This window comes from Crocodylus siamensis, chromosome 6 (assembly GCF_052110815.1).
Source record: "Crocodylus siamensis isolate JL-2025a chromosome 6, ASM5211081v1, whole genome shotgun sequence".
Lineage (NCBI taxonomy): Eukaryota > Metazoa > Chordata > Crocodylia > Crocodylidae > Crocodylus > Crocodylus siamensis.
In genome coordinates this window covers 56862276-56887460 of record NC_143400.1, presented here as the reverse complement: position 1 = coordinate 56887460, position 25185 = coordinate 56862276, and the positions used below count along the sequence as shown (strand labels likewise).

Below are 25185 nucleotides of genomic sequence, written 5' to 3'. Positions count from 1 at the left end.
GAGATGGTGGGGTGGATGGAGCATCCCACAGGAGCAGAAGTACCTCTGGTCCACTTCTGGGTTTACTACCAAGCATGCAGGAGGCCGCCCTGCACTCCTGTGGAATGCTCCATCCTCCCCACCATTGCAGCATTCACTAGCTGTGCCTGGTACCTCGAGGTATGTAGGAAAAACATTTTAAAGCTGTGTCTATGGCCTGATTGCTGATTCTCCAAATCAGCATTGAATCTTCAGATTCAGATTTGGCTGAATCAAATCATGACAGTGATCTGAATCAATTAATCGAATCGCTGCCCTGAACTCTGGCCAAATCTGAATCGAATACAGCCTGTTACGCACACCCCTAATGAGAACAATTATTTTGAATGTACCTTGAAATGAAATATAAGGTTGAAAAATGGCTTCTGATATTAGGAAAGCTGTTTGTTAAACAAACCTGTAAGATGCTTGTACCTGTAAAGACTTGTTATTCCATATATATCCTGTAAGTATAGTTAAGGATGTAAGTACTGCCCCTTAGGCTCTCTGGCTCCATCTGCTGAAGCTGAGAAATTGGCATTGCTACCTGCTCACAGATCCTGATGACTCGGTGCCACTGAGTATTAAAGTATGAGTATAAACTGTAACCAGTTATACAGTAGAGAGTTAGCTTTCCTAAACAAGTAATCGCAGGTAGTTTGCTCCTTACTTGCTCTCTGCAGCATACAGGAGTGTAGCTATTCCTGAGTCCTTGTGGGCACAGGCCCCTTGACACACCTACCCCATGTGGGACACATGTCACACTGTGCTATGCTATATGACCCCTCCCCATCCTGCCACTGAGCTGCAGGCACTCAAGTGCCCCTCTGAACCTCTCAGCCATGGGCCTGAGGGCTGTGCTGGACCACCTCACCTCTTGGGGTGGGGCAGGAGGTGGATGCTGAAGGATGGAGCAAAACCCTAGTAGTAGCAGAAGAGTAATGAGAGGAGTGGCACCTAGACTGGGATCCCAGAGCCCCAACTGGGATCCCAGATTAACTCTTTGGGGGCTTCATGCAGCCTGCAGGCTGCCAGTTGAATAGCCCTGGCAAGCTGGCAGTTGAATAGCCCTGTTTTAAATCATGGGCTAAAGGGCATCCCAGTGAAAGCGGACAAGTAACTCTAGGTTTACATTGGTGTAAATGAGACAAGTACCTGGCCCCAAAGCTTCTGTCATACAAAGTTAGAAGGAATATAGTTCTAAAAATGTCTGTTACAGTAATTCTCTGGAATGTTGCCTAATTTCCTCCAGTGTACTTGATTTTACTGGAAATGATTCTTTAATACATGATGAGTAAAGGACTAAAAATTATGATCTGATCAAGAGACAGTAGGTCTGAGTGGAGATCAATAACACTAGAAAAAGTCAAAATAGACTTCCCTATTAAGTGTTAGTGGATATTTTCCTCATGAAATGAATCGAATAAAGTGCTGCTCTATTGGCAGCCTTACTATTCGCTACTTAGCAGAGGGAATAATAGGTTTGGGCAAACTGTATTCTTAAATTTGAAGGACTTAGGTGCTGTATGCAGAAATAAGTGTGAATGTGTATAATTCACCCAAGTTTTTCACTTCACAGCCTCTTGTGGTCTAAGATCAAGTTTAGTAGAGGTGCACCAATACATTGTTCCCATATTGGATCAGCACCGATACTGAGAAAATTGATGGTATCAGAAATCAGTTATTTTTGCCTGTGGCCAATTAAGTGCCCCTTTCATGTACACAGCCACAGCATGCACATGCCCAGGAGTGCAGCCTGGAGTCTTGGAGAGCAGCATCTGGCTGGTAAGTCTGTTGTGGGGGAGGGAAGGGGTATGGGGGAAGATCAAGGCCCTGTGCTGAGGGAGACAGTGGGGCAGGAACAGGGGCTGTTCAGGTGGGGAGGGGCACAGGAGAGGGGTGGCGGCTCCCACTGCTGCATGCACCCTGGGAGGGAATGGGGGTGTGTGCCCCTGGATTTGTGCCAGGGGCAGGGCAGAGTTGGCTGTTGCTGTGGGCTGGGCTTAGGGGGTGCACCAGGTTCTTCCCAGTGTGGGGGGGCTGGGCCAGGCTGTGTTTAGGGTGGGTGGTGACACTGGGAGGGGTCTGTGGGGAGGCTATGGCAAATTTGGGGTAGCTGCAGCCTCCCTCCATAGCCCCCTCCCAGCACCGCTGCTATCCACCCTGAGTGCAGCCTGGCTCAGCCCCCCACTAGAAAGAGCCCAGCACATCCCCTGGCCCTAGCCCACAGAAGCAGCCTGCCCTTGACCTTTGTGTAGATCCTGGGACATATGCCCCCCCATACCCTCCCAGGGTGCATGCAGAGCAGGAGTTGCCCCCCTCCCCTGCACTCCCTGGATGACCCCTCACAGTTCTGTCCCACACCCCACCCCAGCTGAGCAGTGCCTGCCCCACTCTCTCCTTTACTGTGGGGGTCTCAATCTACCCACCCCCATGCCCCTTCCCCCACATCAGACTTACCAGCCCAACGCTGGTCCCCAAGCTTCCCGACTGCATATCGGAATTGGATTGATATTGGCTGATATGGCTCCTTAAAAAATAGACTATCAGTGTTGGCCCCAAACCCCTCTATTGATGCACACCTGAAGTTTAGTTATGTTTTTGTCATAGCTCAGGTTGCCCTCCAATCAAAGGGCAATAGTTCCTACAATAGGAACTCTGTTGTTGGACAGACTGCCCTTCCACTGTAGAATCCTTCAAAAGGGACTGGAGAGGAAGAAAAATACTTTGGGTTTCCCTTCCTGGAGATCATTGCTCAAGTCTTTCTCAAGGAGGAGGAATCTGAGGCCCTGAGAAGATCATAGGGTCTAAAATATGCCAGATATGCTTCCAGGAGATTTGAAGGGATCAGAGCTGGCCTTAGGGGTAGGCAACTACCCAGGGCTCTGTGGTCAGTGGAACACAACATGCATACTTGTGAGCAGCCCACACTCACAGCAGTGCTCCCACTCCACCCTACCACGGCTAGTCCCCTACCCAAGGTGGGAGGAGTGGTGCCCCGCCCAGTCTACTCCTAGTTCCAGGCACTGCTCAGAAGCTGGGATGAGTAGTGCGGGTGACAGCAGAGGTGCCTGCCCATCTGCCTGCCCAGCGCACCATGCCACTCTGCCTCCCTGCTGGACTGTGTCCCTGCCTGCCTTCCTCTATTTGCAGCAGTGCCACTGATTTGTGGGGAGCACCTGGGTGAGTGGAACAGGGAGGGAGGGGGCTAAATACAAGTTTGCCTTGGATGCTATTTTCCCTAAGGCCAGCTCTGAGATGGATGGGCCATTCCAGATGCAAAGAGGCAGGAACACAGATGCACATGGTTGATTGCTTTTTCTAGACTACTTTGCTATTCTTTTCCCCACACCTTGTGATGGGGCAGTCCCTGCATGGGAAAGCTGCTGCCTGGGAATCCCAAGTTGAGTAGTGTGTTTGTACTGCATTTTGAGACCATCACATCCAATATGCTACTGTATACAGAGGCAAAAATATTATGTTTCAATACATTATTATTAAACAATAAAACTATCAATTAACAGTAGCAATCAACTGAGATAAAGTTATATGAATTCAGATCTCCTTGACTTTAGACAATGCATAACCGCTCCCCACTTTACATCGATTGACCTATCAAGAAGTAAAGTTTCTAACAGACTAGAACAGGGGAGGTGGGGAGCAAAATACAGCTTGTGGGCCAGATCCGGTCTGTGAGGCCATTCTATCCGGTCTGTGCGGCCCCTAAAAGTTTAGAAAATTAATATTCATCTGCCCTTGGTTCCTTTAAAAAATGACAGGGACCCAGGGAAAGCCCGGTGGGCTCCCACAACAGCAGGGCCTGCCCGGCCCCACTCCCCAGCTGGAAGCTTCAGCAGGGGCTTCTGGTCTGGGACCATGTGGCTGCCCTGGCAGTGCTGGAACCTCAGGTAAGGGGGAAGGCAGGGGTAGGAAGGGCAGGGGAGGACCCTGGAGAAAAGTGGCTCAGGGAAAAGCTGAGCACAGGTAGGGGGAAAGTGGCCCCTGGCCTGCCCCATGGCCAGCACCCTGCGCTGCAGCTGCTAGCAGCCCACATGGGGCTGCCTGTGCCTGCTTTGGACAGTCCTGCACAGGCTGTAAGCAGCTGCAGCAGGAAGTACCAGCCACAGGGTGGGGGAGGGGCCATGTTTCCCTGTGCTCAGCTTTTCCCCAGGCTCCTTTCCGGCATGGAGGAAAGTGGCCCCCTCCCTCACCCCGTGGCTGGTGCAATGCACTGCAGCCACTTGCAGCCCACGTGGGGCTGTCTGGGGTAGGCACAGGCAGCCCCAGGTGGGCTGTGAGCAGCTGCAGTGTGGGCTACCGGGCAGGGGGCGGGTGAGGGGCCACTTTCCCTCCCCACCATGCTCAGCCCCACCTTATAACCCGGCCCCATTGCCAGCCTGGGCCCTGTACCGGTTCCAGCCTCACCTGTCAGGGCTGCATGTGGTGACAGCAGCTGTGACCGCCCCGCTTGCCACACCAGGCAGTGTTTGCCACTGTTGCCTCTGGGCTGCCCAAAGCATGAGCTCTGGGTGGGCATCAGTAGCCAACACTGCCTGGAGCAGCAAGTGGGGGAAGGGGGCGCAGCTGCTGGCAGTGATGGGCGAGCCTGTAGCTGGCTTGGAGCCCAGACTGGCAGCAGGGCTGGGTTACAAGCTGGTGCTGAGCAGGGAAAAGTGGCCCTTTGCTCACCCCATGGCCAGCACTCCACACTGTAGCCTCTTGCAGGCCATGTAGGGCTGCCTGCGCCTGCTCCAGACAGCCTGACATGGGTTGTGAGCACCTGCAGCAGGGAGTGCTGGCCATGGGGTGGGTGAGTGGCCACTTTTACCCACACTCAGCACTGGCTTCTTCCCTGCCAGTGAGAAAGGGGTTGGGGCTGTAAGCTGCTCCCCACCTGTACCACGGGGCTGCAGGGCACTGGGTGTGAGTAGGCGTGGGAGCCAGCAGGAACACAAGGCCCACACTGGTGTCCCAGGGCCAGTGTCAGTGGGGCCCAGAACAGGGTGGCAGGAGTGTGAGGTCCCAGCTGGCAGGGGCTCTGTGGAGTTGGGCCAACTCCCCCCTCTCCCTGCCAGTGTAGCCCAGCCTGGCTCCCTGCCAGCCTGCTCCCTGCTTTGGGCCCCACTGGTGCTGGCCCTGGGACATTGATCCTAAGACATTGGGACACTGGTCCCACTGGTGGGGCACCTGTCAAGGGGCGGGGCTACTCAAGCCCCCGCCCAGGCCCCTACTTGGCCCAGCCCCCCCAGGGAGCCACGCGACCGGAGCTGCGCGAACAGGCTGTGTAAACAGGCGCTTGAGTTAGCGCGGAGTTCGCGCAGGGGAGGGCGTGGGAGGGCACGAGACCCTGCCTGCGACCCCCCCCCCCAGCCATAGCCAGCCCCAGCTGTAGCCAGCCCACCAGAGGCATGACACGGATGGGCACGCGCCGCACCCCGAGGGTCCCCTCGGGCTCTGCGGCCCCTCCACTGGGAACCTCAGAGACGGCCACCCAGACGGAGCCCATGGTTCCGGGCTCCACGCAGACGGAGCCCCTGGCTCTTGGCTGCAGGGCTGCCTGTTCCTTTTTCAGGCTCTGGGGCCCGGGAGCATGGCTACCTCCCCTTGCGGGGTCTGCTCCCTACTGGGGTCTCTGGCGTGCCAGCTGGAGGAGCTCCAGGCCACAGTCCAGAGACTGCATGCCATCAGGGACTGTGAGCAGGAGATAGATTCCTACTGCCAGGCCCTTCTCCCCCGGGAGCCACAGGGGAGAGCTCCGTCTCCCTCCGTGACTAAGGAGAACTATGGGACCTCCCGGTCTGCCCAGTCAGGGGCATGGACCAAGGGGCAAGGGCCCCAAGGCCCGCCGCACCAAGGCCCCTGCCCCGCCGGAGCTTAGCAACAGGTTCGCACCTCTTGCATCCCCCGGCAGAGCCCACGCAGTTGCCAGCTCCTGCAGGCAACCCAGGCTCGACCGCAGCTACTGGCCCCGCTCTCCCCAAGACAAAGCGTAAGGTGTTTGTTGTGGGAGACTCCATCCTGCGGGGCACTGAGGGGGAATCTGCCGCCCCGACCCCTTAGCCCGGGAAGTCTGCTGCTTCCTGGGGGCCCGCATCCGAGACATTGCGGAGAGGATCCTGCAGCTCCTCCGGCCCACAGACCACTACCCCATGCTCCTTATTCATGTGGGCACCAATGACATGGCTCGGAGCACCCCCAGCCAGGTCATGAGGCGCTACAGGGAGTTGGGAGCGGGGCTTAGGGGTCTGGGAGCTCAGGTGGTCTTTTCGTCGATCTTCCCAGTCTCGGGCTATGGGCTGAGGAGGGAGAGGAGGATCCACGCGGTGAACCAAAGACTGCGGCGCTGGTGTTATCAGAAAGGCTTTGGCTTCCATGACCACAGCCCGCTCTTTGGAGAGAGAGGCAGCGAGCTGCTGGGAAGAGATGGCCTCCACCTCTCTCCCCTGGGGAGGAGGCTTTTCTCAGCCAGGCTGGCTGACCTGCTCCATCGAGCTATAAACTAAGCCCGCTGGGGGATGGGGGGATTACTGCCCCTGCTGGACCCCTGAACGGCTCTTGCAAAGCCAGCGGACCAAGGCACTTAAGGGGGCACTTAAGGGAGCCCACCCCTGCCCCAGCCCTGGCACAATCTGTGGGCAAGGCAAGAGCCCCCAAGGGCACACTTGCCTGCCTGTACACTAATGCCAGGAGCCTGGGCAACAAGCAGGACGAGCTCGTCCTCCTGCTCAGTGCAAAGAAATATGATGTCATTGGGATAACAGAGACCTGGTGGGACTCCACCCATGACTGGACCACGGGTATAGAGGGCTATACCCTATACAGGAGGGATCATGTTGACAAAAGGGGCGGGGGTGTAGCTCTCTATGTGAAGGAAAGCTACATGTCCCTGCAAGCTGATGTTGGCGACTGGCGTGGACAGCTAGAGACCCTCTGGGTAAAAATTCGTGGGGAATTCGGCACAGGGGACACAACGGTGGGAGTCTACTACAGACCTCCCACTCAAAGTCCTGAGCTTGACCAGGAGTTCGCCCGGGAACTGACTGAGGCCGCTTGCTCCAGGACCTTGGTTGTCATGGGTGACTTCAATTACCCAGACATCTCGTGGGAAGAGCGCTCAGCTAAATCTGAGCAGGCACAAAGCTTTCTCTCATGCGTGGATGACCTCTACCTGACTCAAGAAGTCTATGGGCCAACGAGAGGCAAAGCGCTGCTTGACCTGGTACTGGCTACAGGGGACGACCTAATCGGCGACCTAGTGATTGATGGGAAGTTGGGTGACAGCGACCACGAGCTGATCACCTTCACCATCTGCTGTAAAGCTGGCAAGTCAGTCAGCAACACAGAAGTCCTTGACTTCAGAAAAGTCGACTTTGACAAGCTCAAGAGGCTAGTCGGTCAGGCCCTCAGGGACCATGACCCCAGGGAGATGGGAGTTCAAGAAGAGTGGTCGCTTCTCAAGGAAGCGATCCTCAGTGCACAAGCTAAATCTATTCCAACACGGAGGAAAGGCAGCAAGAAGGCACAGCAGACCCCTTGGCTCTCCAGAGACCTAGCAGACCTACTGTGGCTAAAAAGGAAATCCTACAAAGGATGGAGGACGGGATTCACCTCCAAGGAGGATTACTCCGCGCTGGTCCGGTCCTGCAGGGAGCAAACCAGGAAAGCCAAGGCTGCAACTGAACTCCAACTAGCTTCAAGCATCAAGGACAACAAAAAGTCCTTTTTCAGATAGGCGGGGAGCCGGAGGAAAAGCAAGGGCAGTGTTGGACCCCTGCGAAACCAGATGGGGCAACTGACAACTGACGCCCAGGAAAAAGCCAACCTATTAAATAGGTACTTTGCGTCAGTCTTTCATCAGTCACACGGGATGCCCATGCCTGCTATGGGACAGGGAAATCTGGGTGAGGGGAATCCCCTACCCTCCATCAATGCTGACCTCATGAAGGAACACCTTGAGAAGCTGGATACCTTCAAGTCAGCTGGCCCTGACAACCTGCACCCCAGGGTACTCAAGGAGCTGGCGAGCGTCATAGCCCAGCCCCTAGCATGGATCTTTGAAAACTCCTGGTGCTCTGGTGTAGTGCCCGAAGACTGGAAGAAGGCCAATGTGGTGCCGATCTTCAAGAAAGGGAGGAGAGTGGATCCGGCTAACTACAGGCCCATTAGCCTGACTTCTATCCTGGGGAAGATCTTAGAAAAGTTTATTAAGGAGGCCATCCTTGAGGGACTGGCCCAGGCTAACATTCTAAGGGACAGCCAGCATGGGTTTGTTGTGGGTAGGTCTTGTTTGACCAGTCTCATTTCCTTCTATGACCAGGTGACCTATCACCTGGACAAGGGAGAAGAGATTGATGTCATATATCTTGACTTCAAAAAAGCTTTTGATCTGGTATCCCACAATTACCTGTTGGCCAAACTGCCCAGTTGTGGCCTTGGCTCCACCACGATCCGCTGGCTGGGAAATTGGCTTCGTGGTCGGACCCAGAGGGTTGTGATTGATGGCAGTCACTCATCATGGTGCCCTGTGACCAGTGGGGTCCCTCAAGGCTCTGTCCTGGGACCCATCCTGTTCAACATCTTCATTAATGATGTGGACATTGGAGTCAGGAGTGGACTAGCCAAGTTCGCAGATGACACCAAACTTTGGGGCAAAGCATCCATGCCAGAAGATAGGCGGGTGATCCAGGCTGACCTGGACAAGCTCAGCAAATGGGCAGATGAGAACCTCATGGTGTTTAACACCGAAAAATGCAAGGTTCTCCACCTTGGGAGGAAAAACCTCAAGCATCCTTATAGGCTCAGCAGTGCTACGTTGGTTAGCACTACAGAAGAAAGAGACTTGGGGGTCATCATTGACCACAAGATGAACATGAGCCTGCAACGCGATGCTGCGGCTAGTGAAGTGACCAAAATGCTGGCGTGCATCCATAGATGCTTCTCGAGCAAATCCCGGGACATCATTCTCCCCTTGTACTCGGCCTTGGTGAGGCCGCAGCTGGAGTACTGCATCCAGTTTTGGGCTCCACAATTCAAAAAGGATGTGGAGAAGCTTGAGAGAGTCCAGAGGAGAGCCACGCGCATGATCAGAGGTCAGGAAAACAGATCTTACGATGACAGGCTGAGAGCCATGGGACTCTTTAGCCTGAAAAAGCGCAGGCTCAGGGGTGAGCTGATGGCCACCTATAAGTTTATCAGGGGTAACCACCAGGATCTGGGGGAACATCTGTTCACCAGAGCGCCCCAAGGGATGATGAGGTCGAATGGTCACAAACTCCTGCAAGACCGTTTCAGGCTGGACATAAGGAAGAATTTCTTTACTGTCCGAGCCCCCAAGGTCTGGAACAGTCTGCCAGCGGAGGTGGTTCAAGCACCTACATTGAACACCTTCAAAAGTAAATTGGATGCTTATCTTGCTGGGATCCTATGACCCCAGCTGACTTCCTGCCCTTTGGGCAGGGGGCTGGACTCAATGATCTCCCGAGGTCCCTTCCAGCCCTAATGTCTATGAAATCATGCAGCCCTCAACAGCCTGCCAAAACTAGGTAAGCAGTCCTCTGCCCGAAATGCTATTCTTAAAAATAATTACTGAGTTTAAAGACACTACTGGTCTGACAGGCATAGCACATATATCTGTGTACATATATTAGGGTTGTGCAAAACTTCAGCCCTTGGGCTGAATCTCCACTGAATCAGATCAATTCAGTGGCCAAATCTCCAAATCTGAATTGAATCAGAGGACCCTTTAATCTCACGAAATTGAATTGGAACCCTCCGAATCAATTTGGAGAGATTTGGAAAGATTCACCAATTCGGACATAGACACAGCTTAAAACGTATTTTTCTACATACCTTTAGGTAGCAGATAGCTTGTGAGTGCTGTGATGCTAGAGTGTATGGAGCGTTCCACAGAAGTATGGGGGGCCCCTCCAGTGTGCTCAACAGCAGACTTGGAAGTGGACCAGAAACACTTCTGGTCCACTTCTGGGTCCACTGGAGGGTGCGCAGGGCTCCCCCCCCACACCCTCCAGCTCAGTGCCTCCTGGGTCTGAGGGGGACACACCCGGGGTCTCTCTGCAGCTGATCACTGGGCTGGAGGGGCACAGGGGCCCCCCTGCATGCTTCCCGATGGACCTGGAAATGGACCGGACATCATACTTCCAGTCCACCTCCAGGTTTGCTGCCAAGCACATGGCGGGTGCGGGGGGTCTGCACTCCCGTAGGATGCTCCATCCACCCCAGCACCACAGTGTTCACAAGTTGTGCTGGTACCTTGAGGTATGTAGAAAAAACATGTAGAACTGTGTCTACGTCTGAATCGCTGATTCTCTGAATCGGCATCGAATCTTCATTTTTGGATTCAGCCGAATCAAATCGGGGACAGTGATCCAAATCAATGAATTGAATCTATTCCAGATTTGGGCCAAATCTGAATTGAATAGGGCCCACTTCGTACACAATATAAATTCTTATGATGATAGAAATCATAGATGCCTATAAAATTACTTGTTGTGAGGAGACAGACATCAATTTTAAGTGATAAAGAAATAATTTTCTTTCTCAAACCATTTTCTTAAATAACTGCTTAGCAAACCAGCAAAATGAATTACCTTGAATCTTAACTAAAATTAATATTCTTTTATTCAAACATTTATGTTTAAAAGCAGTCATGTAAAGACTATTTACTTAGTTCTCTGTAATGTAGAATGCTGCATTACAGCACAACAATCTTCACTCACTCAGCATTTTTCAGATCTTGGGTTGTGATCTTTTTAAGATCACCTAATAGTCTGTCTACCTCTAATCCTACCTAGTATTTTTTCAGTCCCTTTGGCAACTTTGAAGTGAATGGGATTTAAACAGAGATCTTTGTTACTATTTTTTAATACTTAAATGTTATAGATTCTATGAAATGGCTGTAATAGGCTAGATAAAAGGAAACTCAATAACCAGATAGGATTTCTCCCATTACTGAAAGAGGTCATCTTGAATGATTAAGAAATCAGAACAAGAAGTAAAGCAAAAAGTTGGTTCTGTTTCACTAAATGGCATCTAGCCCTCCAGAAGTGATACATCTTTATACATACAAATGCTTAAGAAACTAGTATCTCCTCTATCAAATTTATGTTCTTCATAAAAGGTGAGACCAAGCAACAGTGGAGCTCTGGTAGTTTTATATGACTATCTGGTGAGAGAGCCATTTTGTGACAATTGTGGGGCAATTTTCAGTCCTAGATTGAAGGATAGGTCACTGTACAGCCTTTACCAGCACTGCTGATATAAAGGAAACCTCATTTTTTTTCCCCTCTTATTTTGCTGGTACAAACTACAGCATTTCTAGAACTTGAGTTGGATCCTGCAGCATTCCTGATGGACCTATGTTTTGCTTGGCTTTTGGCTGTCTCTCTCTCCACACATCTTGGTTGGCTAGCTAACTCCATACTCCTCTTCATTCTCCTTTTTGTTCCTGTTTCTTTAGGTACATGCACGCATTCACTGCACCCAGTTCAGGTTTAGATAGGAGTAGGCAGCTTAAAGTAAACTAACACAGGAGCAGCAAGTGCAGCAAAAAGTGAACTAACTTAGATCAAGTGTTTTGTTTTGCTTTGTTTTGTGGGGGCGACTAATTCAAGCCCTGTGAATACCTGCACAAGCAGGCATTATATTGACCTAAGCCTATTTAAGTTAGTCTAAGCGTAATGCTTCTATGTACTCTAGGACTCTATATCCTGCTTTCTTGTGTCAGTCTGTTTACTGTCTCTATACTCCTCCTCTTCAGTGAGGGCAATGTGCTAACTCCATATTCTCATCTGGCTTTGGCCAACTACTGGCCTAGTTCAGAGGTGGGCTGGCTGGCTCTGCCTTTCTCTTTGGGCCTTTGAGGCACAGGAGCTGGCTCTAGCTTCTGTTTTGTGGGCTGGCTCCAGCTTTCTCTTTGTTTGTTGCTGGCTGGCTGGGTTTTTTTGCCTTTTTTCTGATTGGTTGGCCAGTTAACTATTCTCTGTCCCTTCTGTTTGGACAGCAGGTGGAGTGACTCTCTGTCTCTTCTTTCTAGCTAGCTGGCCAGTTCCATATACTTCTGTTTTCTCTGCCTCTTTTTAGTTTAGCTGGCTGGCCCCAAATTCCTGTTTGTTTCTTTGGTGGAGTGGCTAGTTTCAGATAGCTCTTGATCCTTTGTTTCTGGCAGTGACAGGCCATGTCCCTTGAACTCTTTACTTTCTCTCTATATACAGTCCTCCCCTGGTGCTGTCTCTGCTTGCTCTCTCTGTTTTTTCTTTGTGTTTTCTCTCACCATATTCCTTCCATCTGCTAGTCTGTTTATTTTTCCTGTCTGCTGTTCCCTTCTTTGCTTCCTTTCATCGTTCTTTTTGTCTTGATATTCCTCCTTGCCATTTTCTTTTCTCTCTCTACTCCAGCTACTTTATTTTGCCTGTTTCCATTGTACAGTTCATTATTTACCTTCTGTCTTGCATGTCACTTACATCTTTTCCCACCTTTCTTTCTCTACATTTTTTTAAATATTCTTTCCCTCCTCCCTTCTATCTATATTTAGATGCCTTCCTCATTTATTTTTCTGTTATTTTTCCCCCTTTTTCTCTCTGTCCCTATGTCCCTTTCTTTCCTTTTTTTTTTTGTTTTTTGTTTTTGTTTGTTTGTTTTTGTTTTTGGTATGTCACTGGGCAAATCTATATGTGCATTAATGCACTGTTGCTAAAACTGCATTAAGCTTAGTATCTCTAATTTGAGGTATTATCTAAATGTGCAGTAGGTGGTGCTGCTGCACAGCAGTGAAGGTGCATGGTCTTTCTGTGATGCTTAAAGTACAGACACTCAGGGAGGTTAGTTCAAGTTAGAAATAGCCACCTGATCTAAGGTAGGTTGGGATGGGACAGCCAGTGGAGTGGAGGTTGAGGGGACAAGCAGGCTGAGAGGGGGCATTATGGGGCCTATGGAGGGATCGGAGGCATACAGCAACTGCAGAGGGGTTTGAGGGTGGCCTGCTGGGGTCTGTGGGAGGGTTGCAGGGGCAGGCAGGATCTGTGGGAGTGATCAAAGGGATTGAGGGAGCGGGTGGGGTCTGCAGATGGTTAATGGGGTCCAGAAGGGTTTGGTGGAATCAGAGGAGGTCATGGGGTCTGCAGGGAGGTTGGGGGGGGGGATATTTTTAGTCCTCTGACCACTCTGCCTCAAACCTACACCCCATCCCTCCTGTCCCTCCCTCCACTGGGACTTACTTGCTTGGCTCCCAGCATCAGCAAACACTGATAAACCCAGTATCGGGAGCAGTTTGTGGGATGGAGGGTTTTGTGGGTGGGGAGGTGGCTTGTCCATGCATGGGGTGTAAGGAGCTGGAGGGTTAAAAATAGTCTGGTGCCAGGGGGCAGGTAGGAAAAGTACAGTCCTGAAACTGGGGCCAGTGACTGGGTTTTCCCAAACCTGGGGATGCACTGGGAATGACAAAAGTTCAGGAAGGTTACATTGGTCTAAAAATGGGCAACTCAATCTAAGATAGACTACATTAGAGTAGGGTTAACTTTGATCAGGTTGGCCATTTTTAGACCAATCAAACCTTCCTGGACCTTCTACGCAGTTGGGACTTGGACCAACCTAACTAGGGATCTAAGTGTGAAGTCTGCACCCGGGTGAAATAAGTTACATTAGGTGGCCATTTTTAATGTGACCTATCTTCCCCCTAGTACCTCTGTTGCAGAGCACTCAGGTGCCCTGTGCCTGAGAGCAGAAAAACAGCTTGAGAGAGACCCCTAGTGGCACGAAGAGGAAGGCCCAGTGCCAGTTACCAGGGCAGCCAGAGTAACAGCTGCTGGTTGCTGGGACAACCGCTGCGGAGCCAGCTGACAGGAAGGGGCAGGGCCTGGCCCATATAAGCCCAGGCTGGAGGCCAGAAGGACAGTTCCCCTCTGGTGACTGAGGGAGGAGGAGCTTTGCTAGTATAGATGGAGGGGAGAACTCTGACTGTGTGAGCACCCCCTGGTTACTGCTGGCGTTGGAGTGTTTTTTTTCTGGTAGGGATTAAATGTTGTTTGGCCGGATGGCTTAGCTTTTTATGTTATAGGCCAGAGGCTCTGTGTTTTTTTGTGTTTACTGTTCTAACTGGAGGACTGGGTGAGGCTATTAGGGGTTGGAGGAGGCCTCATAGGGGCTCCACAGGAGTGTGGGGACCTTGGTGCCAGAGAGGGTGCAGCATTTTGGGGTGCATTGATGCCAGCCCTAGAGTGAGGTGGGGGGGGGGTTATGAGAAGCCCCAAGGGGGTAAAGGAGAGGGCCAGGTCACAACAGGCCCAGGTAAAAAACTACATGAGTACTATCTGTGAGGCTTGGGCTGCAGTGGAGAGGAGGAAAAGGAGCTGCAGATAGCGCCCCCTGGCATTGGGGTGCATAAAGTGGGGCAGCCTCCTGCTAATTACATTGACCAATTAATCAGTTAAGATGAAGGTGTGGCAGGCAAGTAAGCAGGCTGTCCGCCCATAACAAGAGGGCGGAGTCACCACTAGAAAGGCTCTGGTAGCGATACTCCTGTCACAACCTCCTTCTCACTCCCACCCTAACCTCTGTACTTGACCTGTAAGTCTGTTCCTGGATCCTTTCCTTCCTTTCTATATCTGTTTGTATATTCTTTCCTTCCCCTTTTGTGTTCCTGGTTTTTCCTTCCTCTTCCCGTGTGTGTGTGTGTACATGCACATACACATACATATACACACATCCATATATACATATATGCAATATAAATTCTTCCCTCCTTCCTTTTCCTGTCTGTCTTTCTCCAGCTCTCCATTACCTTTGTTCCTCTATATTTCTTCTGTCACAGAAACAGAAAGCCAGAGCCTACCCACAGAATGGAAGTTTTATATTTTTCAGTTTTTAATCTTATCGTATGTTTTCATTCTGTATCCATTCCTGTCTTATTTTTGTCTTCTATTTATTTCTTCTGTTTTACTTTCCTTATGCCTTTTTTTATTTACACATTTTTTCTTTCTCTATTTTTCTGTTACCTTCTTTCTTTTTGTTCCTTCCTCCTTCTACTCTTGCTTTTCTTTTCTACTATTTTTGACCTTGTCATTTCTTTCTTTGCCCCTCTTTTCCTGTCTTTTTGCTTCCTCTCTGCTGTTTTCTTCTGTGATCCTCTACTCTTTTTTTTTTTTTTTTTCTTCCTATAACTTTTGTCTTCCTAATCCTGTCCTCCTGTCCATCTGTGGGCTCACGTCACTCAGCAGTGCTCATTAGCCCGCTCAAGCAACAGAGACAATTGCACTGTTTTCCACTTATGAAGCAATGTGCCTATAACAGTATGATGTGCCCATGTGCTGCTGGATAAATTACTTAGTAGATGCATTTCTCTTCATCCCTTTCTCGCCCCAGAACTATGATATCATGCTTTCTGGTCTTCCCTTACCACACCAGATTCAACTAATTGGATGTTATGATGGAAGTGAACTCTGATAAGCTAATTTTAAATGCTGTCAATCTGTCTTTTAGGTAGATCAGTTCTAGGCTGAAGGTGACATATTTGTGTGCATGTTACAAAGGACACTTTATGGTACTATATGAGACTGTTGGAGTGTATCTGGGTATACACACTTTGCATAGCATAGCATATTCATAGCATTTGAGCAGTAAACAGATACCATTTAGAATACAAGTAAAACAATCTAGGGATAAGTTCTCAACTAGCAATAATCATGCCTCAGATTAACCTCATTGGCAGAATGTTAACCCCACTGGTTCAGTTCCTTTGCTGCAAAAATCCATTGAACTCACAGCAGACACTATACATGTCTGCAGGAGATATGGAAAAAAAAAATTAAATATACAGAAAGAAAGAGCCTTCTCGTTCACTCTGGTGTAGATTGCTGAGGTTTAACACCTCAGGATGGACCACTTTAGTGAACAGCATCACTGCATATCTTCCTTTGCCTTCCTCCCTCTTCAAAGAATTCTGGTTCACATAGGGGACATCTATGCATGCAGTTTACGGAGTTGACTAATTAGCTCTGTGGTAAAACATCACCATCTACACATGTGCCAGTATTAGGGCACAGTGAACTAACTAGCTCTACTCTAAGATAGTACTGCTTGGGAAAGTACTATTTTATGGTGGCATAATTAACTTAGCTGAAACACATGTCTAAATGGTGACATAGACTGGTAACATCAGAATAGCCCACAGAGGTCCATATCCTATGCCAACCAAACTTCCCCCCCTCAACCAGTCCAGTATTCATGTTCCCTGAAAGCTGTGCCCAATAGAGCTCTGTCATGTTGTGTGGCGCAACTAGTTTAACTGGGATTACATGTGTTAAAAGTGCTGTTCCCATACATGAAAACAGTTCATATTTGAGGCTTCATAAGAATCCTCCATGAAATTCTTTCACAATATGCAAGAAAAACTATAAACCAGAAAGAAAATGTAACCCATATTTGGAGATCAAATTGCTGTGCGTTTCAATGACTGGCAATGCAGCTTGGAGTTCTGTTTCATTCTCAGAAAATACACATGAGGCATTCCTGATTGTTCCACATAGTATTCTGAAAGTCTCTGCATCTCTGTCTTCAATCTTCAGTGAGTCCCCCTTTTCTCCCTTGCTCTCAATGTCATTGTACAATGCATAGCCTGTAGTTATAACACAAAGCAGGTATTGCTCAGCAGCTACTCTCAAATTCATGCTGTGCTATCATCCTGCAGTTGCTTAGGTGATGGGTAAACAGTTCTTTTCTACAATTGACTTGTCCAGCAAAAGGCTTCAGAAGGTGTGGAAAGGATAAGTTAATTCTCAAACAGCCTGGGGAATATCCACATCAGCAGTTCATATACGAGCCATAGGAGAAAACTTACATTTTCTTTGAGACAGTGAGAGAGTTTGGCTTTGTGAGCCCCAATTTCATGTTGGCAAACCTGTCATGATGATCCTCAGCTGGGTAATGGGGCATGATGGAGTTTCTATTTTATGGACTCCTAGGCTTGGTGTTAGGGAAAGTAGGGGAGACGGAAGTAAAAGATGGTTTTCATTAGCTGGCCAAACAGAATTTGGAGCCCTGTGCATATAAAATTGTCAGTGATCTTCTGAGCGTTGGAAGGCTTAAAACCTGTGCCAACTGTAACTTTGGTTAATACAGTAGATATCTTTCAGAAGGGCACCAACAGTTGATCCATCCACTCCAAAGAGATTGGCTATTGACTGGCATCTGTCAGTTTGTAGCCTGTAATAGTCATGTGCCCCTGAGCAGTTGACGCTTTTTTTAGGTTGGCTTCTGCAGCATAGTGCAGTTCACCAAAGTGTTCTCTGTGGGTCATCCTAGATTTGCAGCATAGTTCAGTCAACAGTCATTTCACAAGGCTAGAAATGGCATTTCACAGAATAGAGATGGTCCAAGAAATGTCTTGCAGCGAGCAGCTGTCTGTGTCCTTGTTTTTCTAGTCCTCATGCTCCTACCAGACCTGCTGGGAAATCTGCTCAGTAGGCCATTGGCTGATTCAGAAAGCAGAAGCTGAACAGAGGCAGCTTGTCAGAAATGTCTCCACCACCTGCTGTGTTTGCAAAGACTGGTATTGCAGTCTGCAGCAGTTTCATTTGTGCTGACTGGTAATGGTTTGAAAACCATATGGATCATGAGATGAACTAAGGAAATTTGTAAGGTGATTTTTGTCTCGTTATATTTGCTGGTACCAGTTGTTTCCACTGTCTCCCAGTGCGCAGGGCCCACCAGTAGAATGAGACCGTTTCCATTGTATGAGAGCTGTGATTCAAGAGAAGGCAGCTGGTCATTCAGCTATCAGTTATCTAAAACACAACAGTTAGTGCACCATAAACTAATTGCTGCTGTTTAGACAAGCCCAGAGATCTAAATTGTGAAGCCCTTACTCATTTGAGTCCTTCTGCTGACATCAGGCGGACTACGCACGTGAGTCAAGGTTTCAGGATTAAGTACAGAGGAGAAAGGTGTCAAAAATTGGCCTCCTCTCTTTTTCTTTGTTTGTCCCTGAGTTTTAAACTGCCTAGGTGTCTAGTACCTGCTTAAGGACTGTGAATGACTTAATAGCAAGGTTTACCACAAGTAAGGGTTTTGGGGATTGGGCTTGATCTTTGTGTGATTACATAGGAAATAACTTTGGGACCCCAGAACCACAGAATATCTGGCCTGTTCAGTGCCCAAAACCATGTATTAGTGATTGATACATTTATCCAAGTGCTTTTGTATTATGCAGTTCTCACCATGAATAAAATTACTTGGGGCAAGTCAAGTCAATCCTGTGGAGCAGGTTAAATGTGAAGAGCAGTTGAACAGGAGAGCAGGTTGCAAAATAAGTGTGATGAGTCTTGTCAAGTCTACATTTTCCTTTTTTCTGTGCTTTTTACTCAATGTATTTTAATCATAACTTTTTTTCAAGTGCAGTATTAATTCATGCTGAAGATTAAAAAGCTCATTAAGTCTTATGAAGATTGTCAAAGATACACTTGCCCCTTCTAGCTTCATTGAATAGTAGCACAACTCTTGCTCTAGTAGACACTTCAGGGCCCCCATAAAATATGTACATAACACTACAACTCTGCATGGACTTTTAGGGATTTGAGAAAGCTAAAGGCAGAATCCATTCCTTGAAGACTGTGCAACTGAAAGAAGATGGAAATAGAAAATTGAGATCACATGTTCATGAATGGAGTAGGGCAAGAAGGAGTGAGGGTTAAAATAAGTAAAATAGGACACGTTTTGCAGCTGTTAAAGGCCTGATATCTTTAAAACTGGGGCAGACAAGGAGCAGGGAGAGACAGAAAATAGAAAGCCTAGTCAAAGAAATAGTTGTGGAAGGGAGATTTGAAAGAGATGGAAGGATCTTTGGTCTGAGGAAGAGGGATGTATTTCCATCTTAAGGAATGGAACGTCTCCTCCCATGCTTGCCTTCAGAGTGTAAGAGAGAGCAAGCCATCAGGTGAAAAGGGGGCATAGGACAGTGGATTATGTGGAAAGCATCAGGGAATGAGATGGAAGCAGGAGCAAATGCTGCCAAACCTCAAGCCATGAGAGGCCCTTATGCCATCTCTCTAAGTGTGGAGGTAGCCTACTTTTGCACTAGTGCTATATTATGTGGGGGAGCTGTATCATGCTCACTGAAAGCATTGGGATAATAGCATGAGACCCCTGGAGACCTGGGATGGTCCCTCTCGGGCACATTGGGGTCATAACATGTTCCCCCACATCTTATTTAACATGAAGCTGCTTCCCAGTACCCTTCTAAATTTCTGCAAAAGTGCTCACCATAGTGTCCCTATTTTCTTCCCACCTCTTACAGCCTATCTGGTATTGAAGAACAGGTTTGTAGCAATGTCAGGACAGAGGTCATGTGCTGAAAGTTGTCCATTCCAGAGGGAATCTAGTCAGATAACTTTGCAGGGGAGCCTGTCTTTACCTGAAGCAGATGTGACTTGTGCATAAGAGAGTTTTTTATATTCAAGAAGAACTTACATTTATGAGAAAATAGGTTGATGGACTAAAATAGAGATGGGACTTCTGTTTTAAGTGTGCAGCAGGACACAGCAGAGAAAAGTACCAAGATGCTTATGAAAGTTCTTGTAAATAAGATAGTTGATTTTTTTTTTAAGTGCCATGTTCTGTTTATCATCATTAAAACTCTGTAGGGCACTTCCATAAAATGAAACTTCAGTTTTCCTGTGGGTCTTATAACAGGATGTGAAAACTGATATCCTTACCTTGTTCAAACTAGGAAAAAGTAATCTCTCTCTACTATTTCTCCATCTCAAACTCAGTCAAACTAGCTTAAATTAACATAAACACCTCCAAACATCCGTGTTAAGGTTTACATGTAACCCTTTTGTCTCGATTTCTAGCAGGCTGTGTTTATAGCCAGAGAAGACACTCTAAAGATAATTATAGCATAAATAAGATTGGTGTCTCTATACTAGCTGCATATATCAAGGAATGGATCACAAATGTAACTCTTTCAGGTATTTGAGAGTCAGACCTGCTTAATGGGCTGTTATTCCTCAATTGGCAAATCTATTTGATGGAAGTCCAAGGGTTTAAATCTGTGTTTCTGGAATCTTACACAGGCCAACAAACTACAACCACCACAAGCAGTGTGAAAAGCTTTCACAAGATCCTTCCCTTCCTGAATAATATGCAGTACTTGCCGTTTTTCCTTTTTAGCCTCAGGGTTCCTAGATTCTCAGAAAGAAATCTTATAATGAGTGATGACAACTTGAGAAGTAGCTATTATCACATTAAAAGCTTGATCAAGCTTCTATAACTCTCTTAAAAGGCCTGATCCAACTCCCATTAAAGTAAAAGGTAGTGAAATGCCTTGGACCCATTAGGTAGTTGTAATGGGTGAACTGAGTTGTAACTAATTTCACTAAATTTGTTCTATATAGAGCCTTTGCAGTTTTTCTCCATTCCAAGGTAGCATTTGTAGCAATTTCAGCTATATACTGGTAACTCCATCTTGGGGCAACCTTAAGCGTTGCCATCAACTTTTTCTAGTCATGCAAACTCCTGTTCTCCACCTATATTATTTTGCTGCTCTACACATTCACAACAGAGGAAAGACAAGCTGTGGGCATATGGCATATTTAGTCTTAGAAAGAACAAGAAACCACCAGAGTTCTTCTAGGAATCAAGCCCACTGTGTGTGTCTCCTCCTGTGATAGCTCTAAGGACAGTAGAGACAATAAATAGGATGTAGAAAGGCCATTAGTCAATTCCTTATGCTTTTATTTTGCTTAGTTTGAATGAGTACTTAACATACTGAAAGATGGGATAAGGAAAGCTTGGCCTTGGTTCTGATGCTCAGATTGCTGGATTGCTATCAAGGAGCAAGCTGGAGGGATTTTAATGTAGATAGCTGATGGATCTGGGCTAGAAAGTGGACCTAATTAACAATATAGACATATTTAGATTAACTTTGATTGTAAGTTCTTCGGGCCAAGAATCTGAGTCTCAGTTGGCATGTCTACATCAGATGCTTTACAATGCAGTAGACTAATCTACTGCACAGTAAAACATCACCATCTACATGTGTAAAGTCTCACATGTCTACATGTGTGTGCATGTAAATTTAGTGTACTGCATGGTTGGCTACTACCTGTAGATAAGGTAGTATATTTACCATGTAGTAGCACACATGTAGACAGCTGATTGGGAGCAAATTGCTCCCAGGCAGCAAGTGATGGGGACACCATCCCCTTTCTCAAGCAGCTGCCTCCCAGCCCCTGCTCTGATTAGAAGCAGGCAGCTGTCTGGGGCAGAGAATGGTGTCCCAGCATCCAGGACTGACCTGGGTTCCTCCTGCCAGCCTGGAGTTGGCACCTGGGGGAGCCAGGCGCTTCCCCTGGATCCTGTAGGGGGGCAGAGCAGGGCAGGAGTAGTCTGGCAGTGAACTGTACCCATCGGTAGCAAATTTACTTGCGATGGGTGTATGTGTAGATATGCTCCCAAGGAAAGCTTACTGTGCCTTATTTGACTTGCAGTGCGGGCTCCAGGTGGCTGCAGCAGGGAACTGTTGGCAGTAGAAAGGGGAGGGGTTGTTTCCCCCTCACTCCCTGCTAAACAACAGCTTTTGTCCCATGCTGCCACTGCTGAGCCTGGGCGGGCAAGCCAGAACAGGTGCAGGGCACACAGGGTTGGGGCTGTGCAATGCAGGTCCCCACCGATACCATGGGGCTGGGGCTGGTGGTGGAGGCAGCGGGAAGGAGCTGCCTACCATCTCATAGACATTAGGGCTGGAAATGCCCTACCAAGAAAGACAGTCCAGCTGTGAAGCTGCCCCAGCTCCACTGTGTGCCCAGGAGGTGACAGGACGCATCACAGCTGGCCTGTGTCTGGACCAGGGGACCGAGTGACCTGCTGCCAGCCAAACAAAGACCCACAGGTCATATTTCAGGCACTCCTGGAGTAGAGAGACTCCATCACCTCCCATGTCTTGTACCTAATGCTTCTATTGATGCAATCATATCCTCCAGGAGGAGGTTCTACAAAAGATGTGAGGTATGGATGTGGGGAAAAAAATCCTTTCAAACTTGGAATTTGTTGCAGTTTAAAATGTCATCTTGTACAATGTTTTTGGAAACAACTAAGCAAGGTTGCACATCTGGCTTTCTGTAAATCACTGCCAGTATTACCTCTCATTTTCTTAATTTCCTTTCCACACTGAGTCCTGTTGTCACAGAGCACCCAGGTGCCCTGCATGTGAGAGCAGAAAAACAGCTTGAGAGAGACCCCTAGTGGCAAGAAGAGGGAGCCCCAGCTGCCAGTTACCAGGGCAGCCAGAGTAACAGCTGCTGGTTGCCGGGACAACCGCTAGGGAGCCAGCTGACAGGAAGGGGCAGGGCCTGGCCCATATAAGCCCAGGCAGGAGGCCAGGAGGGCAGTTCCCCTCTGGTGACCGAGGGAAGAGGAGCTCGGCTAGTACAGACGGAGGGGAGAACTCTGACTGTGTGAGTACCCCCTGGTTGCTGCTGGGGTTGGAGTGTTTTTTCTGGTAGGGATTAAATGTTGTTTGGCCGGATGGCTTAGCTTTTTATGTTATAGGCCAGGGGCTCTGTGTTTTTGTGTTTACTGTTTTAACCGGAGGACTGGATGAGGCTATTAGGGGTTGGAGGAGGCCTCATAGGGGCTCCATGGGAGTGTGGGGACCTTGGTGCCAGAGAGGGTGCAGCATTTTGGGGTGCATTGACCTCAGCCCCAGAGCGAGGCGGCAGTGAGAAGTCCCAGAGCAAGGTGGGCTGTGAAAAGCCCAGAGAGAGAGCCATGAGGAGTGAGAAGCCCCAGAGCAAGGGGGTAAAAGAGAGGGCCAAGTCACAACAGGGCCCAGGTCAAAAACCACATAGGTACCATCTGCAAGGCTGAGGCTGCAGTGTAGGGGAGGAAAAGAAGCCGCAGATAGCGCCCCCGGCACCCGGGTGCATAAAGTGTGGCAGCTTCCCAATAATTACATTGATCAATTAAGATCAAGACAGACATGGCAGACGAGTAAGCATGCAGTTAGTTGGCCCATAACAGGAGGGCAGAGTCACCACTAGAAAGTCTCCAGTAGTGATACTCCTGTCACACCTGTAATACCATCTGTTTTGGTTTCATACCTAGTAGTCTTTATTATAAGTTACCTTGTGCCTTCTTTGGATGGTGCAATATATAAGTCTAGTATTTGAACATTTAAAAAAATCTATCTTATCACCCCCACAAACCTCTAATCAGTTTGGTTGCTGTTCTCTGGTATTTTTTTTTTCATCTATTGCTTTATCTTTTAAAATTTATTATGAATCAAGATATTCAGCTAGCACAAGTGAAGAGTAATCTTTTATTGAATTGCAATTAATCATCTGTTAAAAAGCCTAGTAATAATACTTCAGTAGTTTCAAAATATGAGTGCATTTCAGAAAGTAACAGCAATCTGGGCACGTCCAGACAAGCAGGAATGTGTGCTTCTCTGGGGACAAGTAGCAGCAGCACACTCTGTGCTGCTGCTGCTTGTCCCTGAGGAATGCTCATGCCATGTGCACTTGGGCACACAGCAGGTTACACCAGGTGGGGTAAAGGAGGCTGGGGCCAACAACAATGCTAGCACCACTAGCTTTACTTGAGGGGCCTCCAGGAGCTGCAGCCATAGTACTCCTGCGGCAGGAAGCCTGACCAGGACCTGGAGTGTGACTGCAGCCAACCAGGCTCCAGTTTTTGGCAGTGTGCACTGCTGCCACATGCGCCACCCCACTGTTTTTGTTTTTTTGGTGTGAATTTTTTTGACCCCAGGATCTTCCACGGCCAAAAAAACACCCTGCAGTGCCATGAAGCACCTGCATGTGCAGTATATAGCACTCCAGATGGGTCTCCGGTGTCACATACTGCACCATCCATCGTTGTCTGGATACACCCTTTGCATGCAACAGTAGTTTACTGGACCACATCACTTCTCTACATCATTATAAATGATGGGTGCGTTCAGGAATGCCATCATCAGTGTTCCCTGCTGCTGTGCAGTTTCCCACTTAATGCAGGCAAAATGGCTTTATTTAGAAATTGCTGCTACTTTCTGAAGCAGCCTCTTAATTTATACCTTTGGAATCTTACAAGCTAACTAAATAGTGCCTGTTCTGCTCCCTAGTGGTGATTTCCTTATATGGTACAGCATTTAATGACTGTTCTGCAGTACTCATACTACTTATTACAGCTGGCAACTTTACATTATGGGGCTACTCCAGAATCATTGTCAGGACCTTTTAATGATGATTACAAGCTCAAATCTTTATTACCAAAGAGTAACTGAGCTTAATACAATGTTTCATATTGGTCAAATAAGGCTATGGCTGTGTCCCTATTGTGTTCTTTTGTGTTGTTTCTGCTTTAATGGCAAGTAGTCATGCATGAATTCAGCACTTTCTTTTTTTCCTGGAATTATATGCAATATCTCTTCTTGTGGTTTGTGATCATGTTTTAAAATATTGTTGATTGCATGAATAGAAACCTTGTAAAATTTCTATGGAGCTGAAATAGGCAGAGCATGTACAGTTCATTATTGTATATAGCAATATTGGAATGGGAAACAATGTCATTGGGCTGCTATTCAGTGTTGATAAATCACAGCTCTCTATAGACTTTTGGTGATATCCACAGAAATTAGTGGAATTTATTAGGAAGTGACATTATGGGAGTGATTCCTACCAAGCTAATAATCCTCCTCCAGAGGTATAAGATCTGAGTTATAATCAAAAAGTTCCTTTTCATCTCTGTGATCTGGTTGATTTCACTCTTGACACTAAATTTAAAGGAAAATAAAAAAAAAAAAAATAGTATTATAGATGATAAGGATAGAACACTGTTTTCCGTCTGGGGTAGTTTGTATAAATAATGGGTACATATAATACCCATGGGCAGCTTCTGATTTTGTTTTGCAACAATATTAACAGTAAAAACAGAAATGCTGTGTGAATATGGGAACCTTGTGCTGCCTCTGTCTTGCCGAAGTCATCAAGACCAGTTAGTGTTGAGCAGTTTTTTTCCACTATTAAAAAAAGTAAGATAAAATGGACTGATACTTTGTTGGGAGCACTCATGCTCCCAGCATGAAACAATGGAACACTTTTATTTTCCCGTATGAAAGTTATAACAGAACACTTATAGAAATACATGCACCTATACAATGCT

At 47.9% G+C, this 25185-nt stretch overlaps 1 long non-coding RNA gene across 1 annotated transcript in view; it reads left to right on the top strand.

Moving 5' to 3' along the window:
- The first annotated feature begins 22374 nt into the window (after positions 1 to 22374).
- LOC149862867 (uncharacterized) overlaps positions 22375 to 25185 on the top strand; it is a 59303-nt gene continuing 56492 nt past the window's right edge. Inside the window, exon 1 of the long non-coding RNA XR_016442893.1 lies at positions 22375 to 22481. This is a non-coding gene — a long non-coding RNA (uncharacterized LOC149862867). The remainder of the gene's footprint in view (positions 22482 to 25185) is intronic.